The sequence below is a fragment of the Lagenorhynchus albirostris genome, chromosome 2 (assembly GCF_949774975.1).
Source record: "Lagenorhynchus albirostris chromosome 2, mLagAlb1.1, whole genome shotgun sequence".
NCBI classification, from domain to species: domain Eukaryota; kingdom Metazoa; phylum Chordata; class Mammalia; order Artiodactyla; family Delphinidae; genus Lagenorhynchus; species Lagenorhynchus albirostris.
This window is the reverse complement of record NC_083096.1, coordinates 25,390,572-25,410,216: the sequence shown is the minus strand read 5'-3', so window position 1 is coordinate 25,410,216 and position 19,645 is coordinate 25,390,572. Positions and strand designations below refer to the sequence as shown.

The following is a 19,645-nucleotide window of genomic DNA, read 5'->3' as shown; positions in this document are numbered from 1 at the left end:
TATAGTACTAGCACAAAAACAGAAATATAGATCAATGGAACAGGATAGAAAGCCCAGAGATAAACCCACGCACCTATGGTCATCTAATCTATGACAGAGGAGGCAAGGACATAAAATGGAGAAAGGACAGTCTCTTCAATAAGTGGTGCTGGGAAAACTGGACAGCCACATGAAAAAGAATAAAATTAGAACACTCCCTAACACCATACACAAAAATAAATTCAGAGTGGGTTAGAGTCCTAAATGTAAGACTGGACACTGTAAAACTCTTAGAGGAAAACATAGGAAGAACACTCTTTGTCATAAATCACAGCAAGATATTTTTTGATCCACCTTCTAGAGTAATGGAAATAAAAACAAAAATAAACAAATGGGACATAATGAAACTTAAAGGCTTTTGCACAGCAAAGGAAACCATAAACAAGATGAAAAGACTACCCTCAGAATGGGAGAAAATATTTGCAAATGAATCATCAAACAAAGTATTAATCTCTAAAATATATAAACAGCTCATGCAGCTCAATATTAAAGAAACAAACAACCCAATCCAAAAATGGGCAGAATACCTAAATAGACATTTCTCCAAAGAAGATATAAAGATTGCCAACAAACACGTGAAAGAATGCTCAACAACACTAATCAACAGAGAAATGCAAATCAAAACTACAATGAGGTGTCACCTCACACCAGTTAGAATGGGCATCATCAGAAAATCTACAAATAACAAATGCTGGATAGGGTGTGGGGAAAAGGGAACCCTCTTGCACTGTTGGTGAGAATGTAAATTGATACAGCCACTATGGAGAACAGTATGGAGTTTGCTTAAAAAACTAAAAATAGAATTACTATATGACCCAGCAATCCCACTACTGGGCATATACCCAGAGAAAACCATAATTCAAAAAGACGCATGCACCCCAATGTTCATTGCAGCACTATTTACAATAGCCAAGTCATGGAAGCAACCTAAATGCCCATCGACAGATGAATGGATAAAGAAGATGTGGTACATATATACAATGGAATATTACTCAGCCGTAAAAAGGAACGAAATTGGGTCATATGTAGAGACGTGCATGCATCTAGTGAGTGTCATACAGAGTGAAGTAAGTCAGAAAGAGAAAAACAAATATCATATATTAACACATACATGTGGAACCTAGAAAATGGTACAGATGAACCAGTTTGCAGTGCAGAAATTGAGACACAGAAGTAGAGAAAAAACGTATGGACACCAAGGGGGGAAAGTGGCAGAGGGTGGTGGTGGTGGTGGTGGGATGAATTGGGAGATTGGGATTGGCATGTATACACTGGTGTGTATAAAATGGATGAGTAATAAGAAAAAAATAAATAAGTAAACATTTAAAAAACATAAAAAGTCCACAAATAACAAATGCTGGAGAAGGTGTGGAGAAAAGGGAACAAAAAAAACAACAAAAAAAGGTAGTATCTAGTAATTGTCTAACAATAGACAAGAGTTCCCTTTCTTCCCAACCTTATCAATGCTTGTATTTTCTGCTTTAAAAAATATTTGGCCATCAGGTGGGTTCTTAATGGCACATCATTATAATTTTAATTTGCATCTTCCAGATTACTAATAAGGTTGAGTATCTTCTCATGTTTGTTAGTTATTTCTCCCCTTTTGTATAGCTCTTATTCAAATCTTTTGCCTATTTTTCTACAGAGTTGTTTATCTTTTTGTTTATCGATTCATAGGGATTCTTTGTGAACTCTGGATTCTACTATTTTGCCAATAGTTTCTCTCACACCATATATTGAATTCCCACTGATCTGCAGTGCTCCTTTGCTCATATAACAAGTGTCCAAATATGTATGTGTCTGTCTCTGGGCTCCCTACCAGACTGTCTTAATTATTTGGGCTTTTGCAATTTTCTTTATAGTATGTTTGTTCTTCATTGTTTTAATTTCTGCGCTTTACTATTTCATTCCTTCTGCTTTATTTTGCTGTTCTCTATCTCCCATCTTAAGATGGCTACTTAGCTTTAACAATTTTCACTCTTTCTTATTCTATAAACACTTAGTTCTGTACATTACCCACTAAGTACTGCTTTGTCTATAGCGTCAAGTTCTGATAACAATGATTATTTTCACTATCATTAATTAGTTCAAAATATTTTCTCTTTTTCACTATAGTAACTTTTTTGATCCACGGGTTATTTAGAATAATGTACTAATTTTCACAATTATTTGGAATCAATTTGTCCTTTTTGAGGCTTGCTTTTAATCAGTGCTAGGGCAGGTACAGAGCACCTAGGGTTACTTTGACCACTATTAGAGGACTCTAACATTCTTCTTATTATTGACCCCTTTGGAGCACTCTGTCCAATGCTCCATGTATTAGCAGGTCTTTCCCCTCTGCTTGAACATAAGTTATTCCCAACCCCACAGGACAGACTCTCTCTCTTTCTCTCCAAGTCTCCTCTTTCCTTCTATATTTTGCCCTGAAAATTTTAGCTGTCTTGGCCTCCCCAAATTCTAAACTGTCTCCTCAGTTCAGCAAGGTCACTGCCTGGCTCTGTTTGAGCCCCTCTGTTCTGTGGCCTAGAAGTCCTCCCTGGACAGTGAATTGGGCAAGTTCAGGGCCCACCTCATTTGTTTCCCTTCTCTCAAAGATTACTTTCCTCTGTTGTCCATTGCCCAGTATCCAAAACCCCTTTTTTTCTAATATTTTGTTTGGTTTTCTAGTTATTTAAGACTGGAGGATAAATCCAAATCCTGTTTGTCCAACATGGCCAGAAGCAGAAATTGGTCATTCCTGACCATTTCTTTTTCTTTTTTTTTTTTTTTGCTTAATTTATTTTATCTCCTTAAACATCTTAATTTCCTTAAACACGTTAATCCACTTTTTGTTGTTTATCTGTAACCTATGTTTGAACATCTCCTTCTGCCATCTGTTGTTTCTGCTGGGTCTTTCTCATGGTGCCTTGTTTCTTTGTGTGTTTATCTTTGCCCAGGGGGGACTCATTTTTGTTGGCATTTTAGTTGTGAGAATTCTTTGAGACCTTTTATAAAGATGGTTTACTTTAGCATTTGTATTTATTTCTACTTGGTGCCTGGGATTACTACCAGTTGAGGATACTCGAAATAATATTCTCAGCTTGAAACATTTTGGGCCACCCAGGTATTGAGAATTAATTAAGACTGCAAACCTACATTAATTCAGCCTTTGGTTCCAAATTCTCAGGATAATTTCTTTCTTCTTTTCTCAGTGCCATATTTCAAGACAAATTTCTTGTGTATGTGAGGGGGCAGTTGTTGTTGAGAGGGATTTTCCTATTAGAATCTTCATGTTAGGCAGGCTTTGGGCTTTGTCTCCTATTTTCCATGCCCTTTGAAACCGTATAAAATGAAGCTTGAATATCACTTGGTTTGGCAAATGTCTTCAGGGAAAAAGCAAACTTCAGTGTTCTGCTTACTTCTCTTGAGTTCCCAACTTCATATATACTTTTTTGCCTAAAAATTTCTTGCTTTTGGGCTTCCCTGGTGGCACAGTGGTTGAGAGTCCGCCTGCTGATGCAGGGGACACGGGTCCGTGCCCCGGTCCAGGAAGATCCCACATGCCGCTGAGCGGCTGGGCCCGTGAGCCACGGCCGCTGAGCCTGCGCGTCCGGAGCCTGTGCTCTGCAACGGGAGAGGCCACAACAGTGAGAGGCCCACGTACCACAAAAAAAAAAAAAAAAAATCTTACTTTTTTACAAGTTCAGCAATGCATTTAGTAAGATTTGTGAAAATATCTTATCCATAATGTTTAACTCTATTTGATAAGAAGGTCTTTTCAGGTACCTAGACTACCATATTGCTTTTTTGCTACTTTTCTGTATTTTTCTGTTACACATCTCTCCCTGTTCTAAATTATAATTAATGGAACCACATAATTTACTATCCAAACTGAGACACTTTTGAGAGTGAAAAAGTGGTAACCAATACTATTGATTATCTAAAGTTATATTAGTGGGCCCATAAAATAGTTCTAATCAAAAATCACCCTCAAAAAGACAATATTTTCTTATAAAAAATGTCATGTGCACCAAAGTAAAAAAATTAAAATTTTCTTTCTATTGTTTGTCAAGACATTAAAATAAGCAGAATAATTGTTCTTGATACCGCTTTCTGTATTTTAGTCACCTTCACCAAGTCTATGTCTAATGTCATGTCAACGCTATTTTTCTTAAGGCTATTTTTTTCTAGTATTATCTTAGAGCCACAGCATTTTTCCTCAGTTATCTAACTGCCTACCCTTATATTTATGTATATATATTTGTTAACGTATAAAACTATCTATGTATTTTGATAACTGCAGCTTCTATTTCTCTTGATAGAATATCACAGCCTGGTACAAAATTATTAAGAATTTATGGAGCAACCAACTATAAATTCGTTTCAGTAAAATAAGTTTCTCAATTCAGTAAGAATATTGTGTGTTCAAGTTTCAGAAGGTCTTCCTCCAAATCAATTTTGGAGCACAATTATAGAATTTTAAAATTTAATCTTTTATATTGTTTGTTTCTTGCTGTCTGATACTCATTTAGTTCCTCCCTTGCTTTTGCAGGGATGTATTTCACGTCCTCCCCGTTTGCAAGTTTTATTTTATTTAATAATTGCAACTCTTTACAGGCTTCAGAGGCTGAGATCTCTGTGTTTCATTTGTTGAACACTTGATTATGGATTTATGACTTTATTTTGAACAAATTGCAATCAATTTAGAAGATCTGTTTCTAAAACTCCTATACTTTTTTGTAGGACACTTAGGTAGATTCATAAAGTATGTTTTGAAGTTAAAAACTGTCTGATGTCAGCAATTTCATATCATTTAAGCTAGTTCTTTAAAGTCGCAAACATTTCTCAAATCCAGTTGATGACAGGCAGCAAGAGAACTGCTTACTCCCTGATGAAGTCTGTTTTTATTTAACATAAGCTTTATCACAACAGTTTTGTAGTTCAGTTACTCCAGCTCTACATGTGTAAATTTTGCTGATTTTGACAATTATGGTTTGTATTTCTCTGGGTATAAATAGAACTGTCTTTGAGCACAGTTACGAATTATGTATGTGCAATAACCTATCAGTTGCCTTTCAGCACAAGTCTCTCCATTCGGTAGGAACGTTATGTCTTAACATGTGAACTCTGTTCACTGCATGTATCAAACACGTTGCAAGATGGGACCATGGAAGTAAAGAGTGAAGCTCTGCCCAACTCTTCCCATCTCATTTTTTAAAGTCCTAATAATAATACTTTGGTTTTTTTTTAAAAAAAGAAAAATCCAGGAGAAAATAAACCAGATGGATGCAGGATAATAGGCATAAACTGCGACTCTTCTGGGCAAACCAGCACCTATGTCCAGCCTAATTACAGCCCTACAGACCAGGGGACATGTCTCATTTGTGTTTGCAATTCCAGAGCCAGCAGAGGGCCTCCCTGTATCCTAGGTTCTTTTTTTTTTTTTTTTGGCCATGCTGCGTGGAAGTGCAGAGTCTTCACCACTGGACTGCCAGGGAAGTCCCTATCCTATGTTCTTAATGCATGCTTGTTGGGTAAACTACCCCAAATAGCACATTTGTTTGCCTAAGACTTTCTGTGTATTGGTGCAAAGGAATGAGGATGGGCAGTTTCTTTGTAACAAGACCCTCCAACATCCCACCACACAGGGAGCTGCTTCCTCTGCTGAGACTTAACTGCAAGCAGATGACCCCTTATTGCTATTTTGGAACTTTTCTACAAGCCAAATGTATTGAACTCTGCAAGTTGGCTTTTTCAGTTCTTTTAACTCATACACCCTGTGAAACCTAACGTGTTTTTGCTTTTGAGACCTTCATGCTGTGTGGTATCAATCTAAGAAGAGTCCTGGGATCGTAACAGAGACACAATTAGCAGACTGACCTCACTTGACTTGGTCAGAGTCTTGACTGAAATCGAGGGCGTATCAGTGGTTCTGACTGTTCCTCTTTGCGGAACGTTGTTGTACACGTTTCTCAAGACAGGCCTGACAGTGACCTTGGTGTGAATGTCTTTTCTGTGATCTACCCTTGATGACTGTGAGCTGTGCATGCCTGAGTAGGCCGTGGCTTGTGTTCTAGAACACTTAGAGCGTCCGGAAGAGTCTCTCTTGCTGTACATCGGTGAGACTGTGAGTCCTGTACTGAGCACTTGATACCCGTTCTAATCCAAGGCAGTGTCATCTACCTTGGTTTTATTCTGACCATGGCTCCTATGAGGTAGAAAAAAAAGGAAACGCTTTGGAAGTTATGGAGGTAGGAAGCTGAGGGAGACTTCTTTTGATGGAGAAGTACCCACTAGATAGTTATTTAAATACTTATAGAAAGGCAACTCTCTGCTGCGCACTGTGTTAGACATGATCTCTGCCCATCTTATGTAGTTCTCCAAAAAAGCAGCCATCGTTAGTGGCATTTGGACCATCCATCTAACCTAACCCACCAGGAGCCTTTCATAGCACTTTGGGAAAGCACTGAGATGTTTTGAAAATTAAAAACGTGAGGTCAGGGGGCAAAGAAGTGTCACAGAAAGTTGTGATTGATTGCTAATTTGCAAGCCTCTTGTCACTGGCAGGACTTTGAGAAAGTGCCCAGTCAGGGATCTTGCAGGGATGACAGTGAATAGACTAAACTCAAACCACATTTATCCCATGTAAGGAATGAATAGCTGTTTGTGATGGAACTTACCAACTTAAAAGATTCAGAATTTGTGCTGCAGTAGCCTTTTTTTTTTAAACAAAATAAGTATCACTAGAAAACTCAAATGTTTCTTAATTCTTTTTCAAAAAATGCATAATTCTTTCATGTTTTTCATGTCATTCCCCAATAAGATTTCATGTATGAATTATGGCCTCTGTGTAACATCTTTTCTCAGACTTGGACCAGTAATGGAAACCATTCTTAAACTTAATTTCCTTTTAATTCCTTCCAATTACTAGGCACTGGTCTTTGTGCCAAGAGCCAATCCAGTTGGTACATTTTGTGAAGAGTGTGGAGTCATGTTTCTTTAAACCACATGTGATACCCAGAAGGCATTCTAACAGAGTTACCCTCATCAACGTCCTTAGAGTAAGTTATTCTTGATTTCAAGAGAAGTTTATCCCCAGGCAGTCCTTGGCACATGTGCTTAACAATAGTCTTTCAGGTTTTCCCCATCTGCTGACTGGTTAGTGGCCTGCAAGTAACAAGGACCATACTGGATAAGTATCTTAAGCACAAAATAGCATAAGAAATCTTTGGTAACTCTTATCGGCAGGCTTCTCATAGGAACACCAAATATTGGAAGGCTTTTGAACCACAGACGCCAAAGAAAAATGTTAGTTAAAATCTAAGACTGACAAAGCGTTACCAAAAAATGATGCTTTTGTACATCAAAGGACACTATCAAGAGATTGAAAAACAATCCACAGGATGGGAGAAAATATTTGCAAATCGTATATCTAATTTAGGATTAATATCCAGAATATATAAAGAATTCCTACCGTTCAACAACAAAAATCCGATTCAATTCAAAAATGGGCAAGAGACTTGAATAGATATTTCTCCAAAGAAGATATTACAAATGGCCAATAAACGCATGAAAAGATGCTCTACATCATTAGTCATTAGAGAAGTGCAAAGAAAACCCCAATGAAATATCACTTCACATCTGTTAGAAAGGCTGTTATCAAAAAATGGACTATCAGTACTGGCAAGGACGTGGAGAAAGTGGAACCTTTGTGCATTGCTGGGGGAAATGTAAAATGGTACAGCCACTGTGGAAAACAGTTTGACAGTTCCTCAAAAAGTTAAATATAGAATTGCCATGTTTTGGCACATTTGCCATGTGCCAAATAGGAGCACTTCCACTCCTATTTCCATAGACAAGAGTAAATAAAGTAAAGGTCATTCCAGGCCGAAACCTGGGATGAACACAGAAGCAGGAGAGGCACAAAAGTCCACACGTGTTCAGGGAGTAATGACTAGAGTGGGACGGCTAGAGTCCACAGTGCAGAAAGGCACCTTAGGATATTCTGCATCTTCTTCCTCACTAGGCTGCCCAACTCCAGGTTCAAAGCCACCAGTTTGTCTTTATTGTCATCTTTTATATGGTAAGGAGGAAGCCTCCTAGACTATCAGTCAATGAAGTAACAAATGGATCAGAACTATGGTCATGCCAGTGCACAGCCCACAGGGTGAGCACCCAAGGGCTCTCATCTCGGTGAGTATGGACTTTGTGGCAGTGATGCTTCACTCCTGCTCCTGGAACCACTTTCAGTATCCCCCACCTGAGACTTGGAAAGGCCACTGGTTAGGAGTAGGGAGCAAAGTTTGGAAGCAGAGGGCACAAATAGCTCATCCTGACCTTGACAATCAGAATCTTGTTTTAAGCTCCATGCTGCTGCCTTCAAAGAAAAGCCATTGCACAGGAAGAGATATGAGCTTGAGATCACAGGAAGGACACATTTAGTCATCTAATCCATCCTCCCAAGTACTGGTCTGAATCCTTCCCGACAGGGTGATATTCCGTACCACTGGCTTCACATAATGAGTCAGCTTCACGTCACATCTCTTGGAAGGTTGTTCTGCAGCACAAGGGGTGCCCACTGATATGCAGTCTGATGAGCAGAGAGAGATTAGACTTCCCTTTCTTTTGTGTGCACAAGATCAGAATACAGTCAAGTGAATGCAAGTGAAATGACTGCTAGGGCTCCTATTTGCCTTTTCTCTGTTTATTTTATTTTGATAGAGAGAAAGCATGGAATTGGCTCAGTTGAACTCTGGAGACTGGAAATAGTCACGATTGTAATGCAGTGTAATCGTCAAGCCCAGACTCCTTGTCTAATGTTATTTAACTTCTTTTTGGCCTCCCCAAGGAATGTGGTAGAAGAGGGGTCATCTGGGTTTCCAGTGTTGGAAAATAAAAGCCCTCTAATTCACCTAGTACCCGCATTGCTCTGTCATCTTTGTGTTTTGCTTAGAGAGTAGGTTAAAAAAGTAGATGAGACCCTTCCAGATGTTCCCCTGCCTTTTTTTGGTAAACACATTTCTTTTGAAAGAACTCTAACTACATTTGCAGATTTTCAAAGCCCAGTTTCTGCACAGTTCTAATAACCCTGAAGGGTGATCACAGACTGAGCTATAGAAAGAGGCACCATCGAAATGCCACATCAAACATAAGCTTCATGTAAGTTTCTTACCTGAAGTAAACGCTAAAACTCATGAAAAAGCATAGGAATGTTCTAAAACTATAAGTTTATCACTAAGGCGATATTGGAGGCTTGGGGATGGTGTCGTGGGAAAGCAGTGGGAAAGATTTGAGTTCAGGCGCTAGGCGAAAATAGGATTTTATTATATCAAGAATTTCATTTGCAGCTTTCATTTTCTTTCTTCTTGAGAATTCTTTGAGAATCCACGGAGAAGGAGGGGGTGAGCAGAAATCAGGGGAGAAGCTCTGGGTTACTATGACAACATGACTCTTGACTCCATCTCTGTCACCCATCAGTGCCTTTCGGATTACTGCAGAGATCTCTGACATTGGAATTAACACATGCCCCTAAACCTGAGGATGATTTAAAGCTGAAGAACAGCAAAGTTTCTAAATAGTACAATGAGCTCATCTGTACTCAAAAGATGTGTAATGCTCATAATGCAACATAATTGAGATATTTCCTTATCCCTCCCCCAGTAAAGCTGTCATAAACCACTGCAAAGGCTCTATAAAAAGTGACAAGGCTATAGAAATGTCTGTTGCAAAACATCGTAATTAATCGTAATGGCTTGGGCCAAATAAATTTTTAAAAGGAAGTAAAACTTCAGATAATGTGTAAAATGTCAGAGTAGTATTTACATTCTAAATTGCAGTAGCAATCTAAACATTATTATTACTCCTAATCTGGTCCTGCAGATGGATTAAAAAATGAGCATGCATCTGTACAGACCAGTCTTCAGAGTTCACTAAATGCTTAATGAACCATTAAGCACCCCTTTATAGTATCTCAAACTTCATTAGCATACTCAATTTTTGGTAGTCCGTTAATTCAGGGGAAACCTATGGACCTATTATTTTCTATTTGTCCATAAGGGCTACTGATTTGCCTTCTAAGTTATTGTTTTTGTTTTGTTTTGTTTTTCATCAAAGGGATGACATTCCTAGCTCTTGATTATGCTAAAGTAAGTACAACTAAATATAGGATCTTTCCCTTTCTGTCCCGGAGCTAATAAGTCATAAACATTGTTTGAATTACTGTGAAGAAAGATCAAAATAAAAAGAAAGATCAAAATAAAAGCATAGCTCTTGCCCTCAAGGACCTTGCTGAAAAGAGCTACCTGGAATTAACCAAACTGTGAGGTTTGAGGGCACAGTCCTTGGACTGCCAAGTCTGCCCAAGACTTCTGACACCAACTGCAAGGAGTTAGGGTCCAACTACAAAATTAGAGGAAGAATCCAGAGAAGACTACTCTCACTTCTGACACCAGCTACAAGTTTAGAGGGTTCCCAAAATCACCTTCAGGTTTGGTAATTCACTAGAAGGACTCAGAGACTCACTGAAAGTACTCACAGCTACATCTTATTATAGAGAAGGGATACAGATTAAAATCATCCAAAGGAAGAGATGCAGAGGGCAGAGTTTGGGAGGGTTCCAAACATGAAGCCTCCATTGTCTTCTGTGGAGACAGAGTGTGTTACCCTCCCATTGTCGATGTGTGACAATATACAGTGAGCTTTGGTGTGCAGAGTTTTTACTGGGGCTTCATTACGTAGACATGATTGATTGATTGATTTCCAACTTGGTTGAACTCGGTCTCTAGGTTGACACATGACCCAAAGCCACTGACCTAAATCACGTAGTTGATCTTTCTGGCATGGCCACCTCCTACCCTAAGACTATTGGGTGTGGCCCTATGATCTCCTGTGGCCAGTCCCCACCCTACACAAAGATACCCCCAGCAGATACAATACAGATTACTTCCCAGAAGCTGAGGGCAAAGGCTAGAGCTCTTCGAGCAAGGCCATATTCTTGACTATACAGGAGTCAAGACAAGTCTGAGTGAAGAGGAAGTACTAAATTATGTGGTAGGTAGAGGGGGGCTTAGTGGAGCTTGGATGACCAACCAACTATTTGAAGAGCAATGGAAGGAACATGGACTATTCCCAAGCAAGAGAACTTTTAAGGAGGACATGATAAATGTCTTTCAAAATGTGAAGGGCCAGTGTGTGCAAAAGGATTATTCTTTTTGCACACCCTGTGTGCCCCTAGAAAACAGAGTTGAGTGTCTGTGGGTTAGAAGTATAAGGAAGATATAAGTTCAATATAAGAAAGAGCTTTCTAATAATTGAGGCTATTCAAAAATATTACACAGGCTGCCTGAGAGATGGTAAGTTTTCGGTCATTAAGAATATTCTGGTCGAAAGCAGATCACCTGTAACAGTGGCAGTCCTGTTATTAGTAAATGCAGTGACCCCTAAGAATCCTTTCAACTCATACTCTGTGGTTCTAAAAAATTATTTTTCTATTTTTTCTTTTATTCCCAATTAAGAATTTTTATTGAAGTATAAATGACATGACATTATATTAGTTTCAGGTGTACAACATAACGATTCAATATTTGTATATATTGCAAAATGATCACCATAATAATTCTAGTTAACATCTGCCACCATAAGTTAAAAAATGTTTTTTTCTTGTGATAAGAACTTTTAATATTTACTCTCAGCAACTTTCAAATATGCAATACAGTATCATTACTAATTATAGTCACTGTGCCATACATTACATCCCCATAACTTATTTATTTTATAACTGGAAGTTTGTACCTATCTTTCAACCTTGTACCATAGAATCAGTGGACTTTCTATATTGTGCTTCTAATTACATGAATTATCTTTAAGATGCCTTATGTTATACCTGAGTGCTACAGCCTTCAAATGAATGTACGTTTTCCTGAGCAGAACTTAGATTTAGAATACCAGGAGTAATTCACATTCTAGTAATTGAGTGATCAACGACTAGACCAGGATGGAAATTTTTTCTTGCTCTAGATAAGAAGGAATGAATTGTTAAGCAAAAGAATAATATAAGAAAGTTTTCATGAAACACATTTAATGTATATAAGTGAACCCGTATTTTATAGCCACTTCAATAATTGCAAATGTATCTCAAGTGAGATCAAAGCAGATTAATTAGGATTTTAACTTGAAACCTTCTGTTAGCTATAAACTCAAGTTACATTATAAACTTCTTTTGAAATTCTGAGTCTATTCCCTGTTTACAGCTGGTCTTTCTCATGAAGTGGGCTGAATTAATGTGAATTTTATCTTATTCAGATAAACAGAACACTGATATCCAAGATCAAATGGATTCATGCAGCCCAAATTTCCTTAGATTTCATCTTCCTGTGGCTACAGGGGTAAATGAGTAAAGTCATAACTCAGATTTCCTTGGCCCCCAACGCATCCCTACAGTTTAAACCCTCTAGTTTATGTAGACTGTCTTTCTATCCAGATCCTTTCCGATGTCCCTTAGGGAGCTCTCGTGAATGCTCGTCCTGTAGTCCTGCTGGGGGCAACTCCTGCTTCACCTAGAATAGAGGCCCCTGTTGGGCCCCATCACCGCTCTCCTGCCTCCCATTGGGTACAGCCACCAAAGTTGTCAAGCCACCATGGTGCCAGCCCTGGATAAACAGGATGGCACGGGGAGAACGCATCTCTCCCATGTATTACCCTGCATCAGAGGTGTCCCCAAATGATGCTGTTTGTGCTAGGGTTCTATAGTCTTTACTAAAGAGCTCCATGAGAGAACAGCTAGGTTAACCTTGACCACTCTTAGGACCTTCACCAACAGGTGGTCTTCGGTTAGGTAAGGCGTGAACTCATACCAGGTAGCATATCAGTCAGATCACAAAGGCTGGTCCTTCGACTGGCAGTGGGTGGTTCTCTTCCGGGTCCTCTTCTAAGCTGTCCTCTGATGAGCGGTCTCATCATCTCCCACGCTGCTGCATGCCAGTGCTGGCAGAGACACCTCTAACACACGCGCCAGACACAGGCAGCCATTTTCGCCAGTACTTTATTCTGCAAGCCAGAGTCACTCTCATTGGAAGACCTGAGAACCGTGCTTCTCAATCAGGGTTGCCAGGTTTACGCACCCTCCTTCCCAGCATCCCACAACACAGACCTGCTTATGCCATTTGCAGTACAAATGGAGTAATATCTGAAACTGAGCAGAAAGCCCTTTAACTTCATGAACTCCTTTTGAAAATGCCATTAGGATAGCTTGGCCTGTACCAAGGTTTGGGCTGTTCTCTAGTACCAGAAACCAGAAAATTCATGTCCTAAAATGTTGGCATCCTTGAGGGGAACATTGCTGAGAAAAGGCCACTCCTGCAGAGCAGACAGCTTCCCAAGCAAGGAGGTGTGCAAAGTCTTCTCCCAAACATGTGAATGTCTGTGAAGCAATCATGAACAGGGCACCACCAATCCCTTACAAATAAATAAACGCAAGGGAAGTGATTTTTCCCTTGTGGATGTATGTATTTCAGTGTCACAACTCAATAGTGTCACAAGTAAGCATACTTGCTTGGGACCTAGAAGACCGACAGAGGCATGAGAGTTTGCCCTCACCCGGGGGCCTGGTGACTCAGTCTGCCCTCTCACAATGCTTTCTAATGAGAGAGAAAGAACCGCACTGATCTTGCACACCTTGGCCAGGAGCAATGGGCCACGGATGCTGGTGTCTTGGGACCCTTGTCCCCAGACCTTGGGCTGGTCTCCAGAGGACAACAATGGTGACCCTTCAGGCAATAGTCTAAGAGGATGTTCACAGACCAATAGGATGTGAGTGGAAGGAGACAGGGTCAGTGGGGGAAAGGGTGTAGAGTAGCGAAAAACTAGGCCAAGTTCATGATTTTAGCCTACCTCTGGGCTTTCTTTGCCTTTCTGTTCTTCGTTCCTTTTCACTCTCCTCTCCTCTGGTGATCAGTGGGTGGATGCAGGGACCTGGTGTTGGGGGGGCTAAGGCTGGGAGATCAGAACTCTTAGAGCTGGCTCGATCCCTGGCAACTCTTGCCCAGCATCTCAAGCTCTCTGTCTGGGGCTCTACAATACAGTCTGGCAGTTCACAGGTAAAGTGGGTAGAAAATGGGATAGGTACGAGAATGCAGTGTAGTTCCAGGGTCATATCCTTAACCATGTGAGCGATACCAACATTTTCTTGGCATGTAAACATTGGTTGCTATCTTGATCTGAATATCTGACACCGGTAAGAATTCAGTGTGTGGTTTCCATTCTTGAACGCCAATGGTGCATTGCTTAAAAATAAACAAGCCCTGTCTACCTTTTCTAAAAAAGAGCATGCTTGTGTGTACGCCTGGGTGGATGCATGTGTGTACGTTTATGATTTATACGTCTGCTGCCCACAGGAATCCTTCTCTTGCAAATTGTTCTGGAGATTAATTAGTTTTCTAGATTAACTAAGCTCCTTTCCTTTCATTTTATTTAGAATTAACATAACTCATTTTGCTTTCTTCTGTGGCCTCATTGTTTTTGCATTAAAGGAGGCACATTTTTGACAACAGACCCATGTCTGTAAGTGGACATTTATGGTTCTCTCTCACAAGAAGCAGGCCTTGAGGAAGAGCCATCCCCTGGTGCTGTAATTGGGTTGCCCAGCCTGGCGATTCAGAGCTCACTACTTTTTTCTCCTTCAAAAGAACGTGGTCCATAGATGCCTTTCTTTCTACTTCCAGAGTTCTTCACCTCCTTCCTGGGGAAGCAATATATTTAACAGCTCTCATGAAAGGAATGGCTTTTTTCTTATGAAATTACCTGGCGAACATTGCAAATGTGTGACTTTGGACATCGCATTTCACTGGTGGCCCGGTACCAGATTACCAGTTGAGAGAGTTTCCCAGCTCTCAGGGTCAGAGAACAAGGAGCTAGAGATTCCAGACTGTCCTTTCAGAAAGGAATTTAGAATTCTGTTGGGTGTTTTGGGGGACCTCAAGCTCATATGTCCCTGGATGCCTGCCACGTAGGAGAATCCCAGCCAAGGAGACATCAAGGTCTGGGTGTTCTCTAGCCATCAGGGAGTTAACAGTGATGGTGGAGACACCCCACAGCCTTGAGGGTCTTTCCTTAGCATGTGCTATTTCAGATTTGTTCTTCTGTTGTTAGCTTTAACGGATGGTATGTGTGTTTACATATGTGTCTCCCTCACTGGATAGCGGGCTTCTTGAGGTCCTCTAGGCTCTCTGCCGTGCACGTTCTCAGCGTCTGCAGGGTGGCTTCCTGAGAGTTGGAACTCACCAAATGCTTCTTGAGTGAGCCACTATGGACATTCACGAGTTAACAAGTTGAAGGAGGGTGAGCAACCTCACAGCCCCCTTGAGAAGGACAGGCTCTGCATCACATAGGAAATGACTGGGGCAGTTGCTGATAGCTGTGTCCTGATGGTCAAGTGATTTCTAAAGCCAGCATTTGTTCCTCTGCCTGTTTCCATGCTGCTGACTTTAAAAGCTCTCCCTTCATGAAACATCTGAACTGAAAGAAAGACAACACAGACAACTATCAAATCAGAACAAGATTATTGAATAGTAAGGAAATTAAGACACACCTTTGTGCTCTGGTTGGTAACTCTTTGGCACTCTGTATAAAATGAAACCACCTTATGTCATTACTCTACAGCACGCGTCAATGGACTTTTTCTGTAAGGGACCAGATAGCAAATATTTGTGGCTTTAGGGGGCCATATAGACTCTGTCACAACTACTCACCTTTGCTGTTGTAGCATGAAAGCAGCCAGAGACAATATGTTAAAAAATTGGTGTGGCTGTGTCCCAATAAAACTTTATTTACAAATACAGGCAGTGGGCCAGATTTGGCCTACAGGCCTTAGTTTGTCAGCCCCTATCCTAGAGTACTACATTCTCTTTCATGCTCTTGTAAAATTAATATTATTAATTAAAATTTACTCATTATGCCATTTTTTGGTGTCCTCTTGCTCTGTCTAATAAAAGGTTGACTTATTTTAAAAAGTAAGACAATTTTCCAAAAATCATTTTAAAAGGTGTGTACTGTTGGGGTGGGAGGGAGGGGGAATATGTGTGCATAGAACATGGCTGCCTGAAAAAACGGCATGGTTCTTCCCAGACCCCAATCAGCTCTGCTCCGTCACCAGTGCTTTCCTCTCCCACCCAACCTATCTCTCCCACACGGCCCCCGAGTCTAAATCCTCGTCCAGCCTGGCCCTGAGGCTCAGTGGCAAGCAGCTCTGCACCTGCGCTCTCCTCTTCCTCTAGCCTCAGTCTGCATGCAGAGTGCAAACTGAGTTTGTGCTGACCACTGCCCTAGAAACTCTTTTGAACCTTTTTAGTTTCCTCCCAAAGACACTGAGTGAAACCTACAGTTTGCAGCCTTTAGTACCCTGTCGGTTCTTTCACCTTCCCTCCCCAATTTAATTGTCTTTGTTCCAAGTTAAAGGATCATGAAGAGGTGGAAAAAAACAAAGCTTTATAGCCACCATCTTTCACTCCCATAAGGTATGTTTTAGAGTCTAGAGAGGTCCACATGAAACAGTCTTGCCGGCAGTTTTACTGGCTTTCCAAAGGAGAGCTAAAATGCTGGTTGCCAAGCAACACACATGCCCTGGCTTCTTCCAACAATGTGGACTTAAAAAAATAAAATTGTCCTATGATTGACTCATGAATGGGGAATCATGTGGAAATACACAGGGCAAACAGTTTGATACAACAGTGCTATATCTGTTTATTGTGTCTTTGGTATCGTTTCCTGAAGACTTTACGGGGTCACATGGAGAAATAAGTGGGGTGTACCTTCAGCAGAGTGCAACTGATGAACAAGACATTTCATTAGGAACGTCATCGTACCGTCGGTCCTTGGAATCATTTGCAGATTCCATGTTGTGAATTATGTTCGAAATCCATACTTTTACCATAATTTGCAGACATGCTTAGTAGCAAAAACTCTGAGCCACCCAATGCACATGTTCCCAGCTGAAACTGGACAAGGCAACCGCCCTGCCTTCTTGTTTCACCTCTCTTCATGCGAACAAGGGTCCTTTTTGCAGTCTATTTAGGGACACGTGTTTTTAGTATTTCTGTGCTTTTTTTTGGTGATCTCACTGTTTAAAGTAGGCCCCTAGGTGTAGTGCCGCAGTGCTGTCTAGTGTTCTTTAGTGCAAGAAGGCTGTGATGTACCTTGCAGAGAAAATATATGTTAGAGAAGTTTCATTCAGGCATATTATAGTGCTGTTGGTGTGAGTTCAGTGTTAATGGATCAACAACATGGCACATCCAGAGAAAGGAAGAGGAAATTCACCGATGTATATCTGACTGCTCTGGAAAGTACTCAGGTTACGTCTAAAGTGCATAACGAAGCTGTAGAAACAGGCTGTATTTGTGGATCACAATATGACCAGTTTTTTTTTAAAAGCATAGTGGAAAATACCATAAGGCTTAAAGCCCAAGAAATTTATGGTCATGTTACCCAGGGTCAGGGAAATGTTCCACCCTTCTCAGCTAGTGTTTTATTATATAGAAAGTATATATAATTCATTATTCATAAGAAATAGAAATTAAGGTGTCTTTAAAGAGATATGCACATAAAACAAGATTATGTATTGATCCACTGATGAAATATCGTGACCAGAGGGTCTCAGGAACCTAAAACCATGTATTTCCCCTAGGAGCATGGCTCAGCATTCACTAATTCAGTGTTCATGGAGACTTAACAAAAAATAACTATCATGAATAATAAGAATTAACCATATATGATCACAACTTAACCCTAATGGAATCTATCTTCCACTTCCCATATGGAAGACAAAGTCCTAAACTCATCCAGGTGCAGTGTCTCTGCTGAGAATGTGTGCCAGGAATGGGACTTGACTTCCCCATCTGGTCGTCAGCTCTGGTGGTGTCCATGATATTCCTGATAGACATTTTGAAGGAAGTTAAATGTTTAGAGCCCGGAGCTAGGGCTGGAGGTCTCTTCCTCCACACCCCACTTAGCTTTCTGTCCAAGTCAGTTCAGGCTGCTATAACAGAATACCATAGACTGAGGGGCTTAGGTAACAGTCATTTATTTCTCACAGTCTGGAGGCTGGGAATCCAAGATTAAGGTGCTAGCGGATTTGTGTCTGGTGAGGGCCCGTTTCCTGGCTCACAGGCAGCTGTCTTCTCACTGTGTCCTCACATAACAGAAGGGACAAGGAAACTCTCCAGGGTCTTTTTTATAAGGCCACTAATTCCACTCATGTGGGCTCCACCCTCATGACCTAATCACCTCCCCAAGGTCCGACTTCCAGGTACCATCACTTGGGGTGTTAGGTTTCAACACATGAATTTGGAGGACACATTAACATTCAGTCCATAGCACTCTCCTTCCATCACTTTTATCACTGATTATTTTGCTCGAAGGGAAACCCTGCTATATTTTTAAATTGCCCTGGCACTGAGTCACAGTGAGCCCAGTATCCCTGAACTGACACCTTAATTGGTCCCAGACGGAAAGGGAAAACTATTGCTCTTACACCAGTCTTTCCTCCCTGAAGGCCTGATGCAGGTCACATGTGAAGTGGTTTCCTGTCTCCAAGGTCTAATCCCTGCTGACAGCGGCCTGCATGTCACGCTGAGTCTCCTGAGCTGGACAGTCTCTCTCCAGAGAGCTGAGTTGGCGGGGTGGAGAGGAAAGGAGGGGATGTCTGGCTAAGGGTCTGATGCAGACGCAGGCGTGAGGACAAACCCCTCTCATCTGGCAAAATAAACTCAACACAGGGCATGGGAAGCAAAGAGTCTCCCTCAGCCTTTGGGATCAGGGGAGTCTCCAGAGATGAAGTGACATTTGGCAGCAGGTAAGATGATGACGTAAGCAGAAGCCTCTTAAAAGCAAGGCAGGAAGAATGTTGGGACAAGTATAGGAATGGAAAGACATGAGCCATTCCTCCAGACCACTTTTTAAAGAGCCTAGAGAAACCATCTGTAAACTCCTGGGCCTCGTTATCACCCCTCAGGGCACTGGCCCCACGCAGCACCTGCAAAGTCCCCAGAGGAGTCCCTTCTAGAAAGTTCTGCTTTCTGTTGCTGATGGAGTGAATGCTCGGGCCTATGTCTGTGTGTCCCCAGTAATAATCAGGAATATGAATCCATTTTCCTTCATCACTACCGTGTGCAGATAGGAGTTAAGAGACAATGGCAATAAAGTGGGTGCAACTCCTTGGCAAAAGAAACCTTGTATGTATTACAGACCCAGAGATCTTCAATACAAGTTCACGGCTGGGGAACTGCTCTTTGTTGTGGGGATTGCCTGGTGCAGAAACTTGCAGAGAAGGGTCGGGTGTGCGGCTAGCATGCCGAATCACCGATCACAGAGCTGTGCTCTCTCCATCCCTTCCTCTCATTTCTATTCCCAGGTCTCATTATGTGCAATGTCACATGCACACACGCAGACACACAGGAATACCCCATCACGGCCAGGACGGCGGTGCCAGGGGAGGTGTTTTGCATGAATTCCATCCTTGGGGTTGGAAGCACTTGCTCAGCTGTCAACTACAGATAGCCTCTTGTAGAAGATGATGTTAATTAGTTTGCCATTTAAAAAACGGGGAAAAAAACCCACTGCCCACAACAAGCCACGTAGG

At 41.1% G+C, this 19,645-nt stretch overlaps 1 protein-coding gene across 1 annotated transcript in view; it reads left to right on the top strand.

Moving 5' to 3' along the window:
- The window catches only part of KIF26B (kinesin family member 26B), a 491,854-nt gene that overhangs the window by 447,620 nt on the left and 24,589 nt on the right, over positions 1-19,645 (top strand). The window lies entirely within an intron of this gene.